At 42.4% G+C, this 1,746-nt stretch overlaps 1 non-coding gene across 1 annotated transcript; it reads right to left on the reverse strand.

The window, feature by feature from the left end:
• Positions 1–225: 225 nt before the first annotated feature.
• Positions 226–329, reverse strand: LOC118026727. The gene has a single exon (XR_004683667.1). It is a non-coding gene; the product is annotated as a U6 spliceosomal RNA (small nuclear RNA).
• Positions 330–1,746: the final 1,417 nt, after the last annotated feature.

Raw genomic sequence — 1,746 nt, forward strand, 5'->3', positions numbered from 1 at the left:
CTGGAATTCAAATAAAATTTGCTCAGTGAACTAATCTATTGGTTCTCATTTCTTAGGAATGCCTTCTGAGCATATAACCCTTTAGCTCTTGTCTTTTTTCAAAGCTTTACCTTAAAGTGAATGGTTATTTATTAAAGGGTTCGCTTATATGACCATCTGTAGATATGTTAAGAAGATACCTGTTCTTTTGTCATCTCAGGGACTCTCTCCACACTACTTTTTTTTTTTAATATGGACCGCTTCACAAATTTGCATGTTATCCTTGCACAGGGGCCATGCTAATCTCTGTATCATTCCAATTTTACTATATGTGCTGCCAAAGTGAGCACCACACTAATTACTTTTAATGTTATAGGTCCCCCCATTTAATGAGGCCTTGGAGGACCAGCAGGGCTTTCACCATGAGAGCTGGCAGGTGAGAGGGGCCCATCACATGCAGATGGAAGAGTTGCCTGGCTGGGGAGAGCAAGCAGAGCAGCTGGGTTTTTACTGGGGCATTCTGGGAAGTAAGGAAAATAAACACAGTAATTCAAAGTGTATTCCATCAAGTAGTCTGGATGGGTGAACCACATTTAAGATACTTTCTATCATCACTATTTGTATTTGCTATTACACATTTAAAGTCTTTTAGGAAATGTATATTATGACTGTGATAGACTGCCACAAATAGATCGATAGCCACAAATTTTGAGTGCCTGACATTTTTGTCCATCTTCCTTTTTCTGGTTCCTTTGAGAATCTTCTCTTCTCTTCTATATGGTCCCTCACAGGGGAGGAAGCATAAGCCAAGTTTGACCTATCATGGTACATTACACTAGACATGGTGATTGGTTTCAAGATGAGCATGGGGACCATACCAGACCAATCAGTCATTTTCAAACAAAGATCTTCAGAAAGAGCAATGTTTGCCCTTGAGCTTGCTAGAACAGAAGGACGTAAATCTTGACCAGCACTTAGACGGTGACAGAAATTCTCTCTTGAGCGAACTGTAGTTAGGCTCCCCTGAGCCCTCTTCTCGACTAGGCCTCAACCTTGGCCTTCCATATCCATCCTGTCCTTGCTGGGCCTGCACAGCCCAGGTTTAGCAAGAATCCTGCTAAGTTGGTTTATGGAGAATCCCTGCCCCGACCTGGTATCTGATCAAGTTCCTTATCCCCCATGTTGATGTTTAAGTCCTTGGCCTGCCTTTAGCAAGAATCCTTCTACCCTTGATGTCTTCTCTGAGTAGCTTTCCATCCACTGCCCCCCTCACCCTGCTCTTTGGCTATAAATCCCACTGTCCTTGTATTTGGAATTGAGCCCAATCTCTCTCCCCGATTATGATAGTGTTGACCCCATTGCATTCTGACACTTTTACAAGTGTCAGAATAATTCTTTAACAGGGGCTAACAGAACTCATCAGAGCTGAGAGATGGGGAGGCAAAGCACTGACCACTTTTGAGACCGAGTGCCTAAAGCCAGAAGCATCCATGGACCTTCCAGTTATGTGAGCCAGTTATCTCCTTTTTACTTAACTATGATGGTGTTGAGGTTCTCTCACTTGCCATGGAAAAGGCTCCAATAAATGCAGCAAGTCCTTATTGCTTTGAGGAAACTTGACATAGACTAACTGGGTACAGTGGTATTAAAGTTAAAAATCCAAGACAGCCCAGATTTTCCCCTGCCTCCTCTCCCAATGGCAATGGGAATGAGAGTAGGTGTTTCTTGTGGATATTTTATTCTTTCCAAAATTAACATTTGTAAAAC

Source organism: Mirounga leonina, unplaced genomic scaffold (assembly GCF_011800145.1).
Source record: "Mirounga leonina isolate KUSES-001 unplaced genomic scaffold, KU_Mleo_1.0 Mir_268, whole genome shotgun sequence".
NCBI lineage: Eukaryota > Metazoa > Chordata > Mammalia > Carnivora > Phocidae > Mirounga > Mirounga leonina.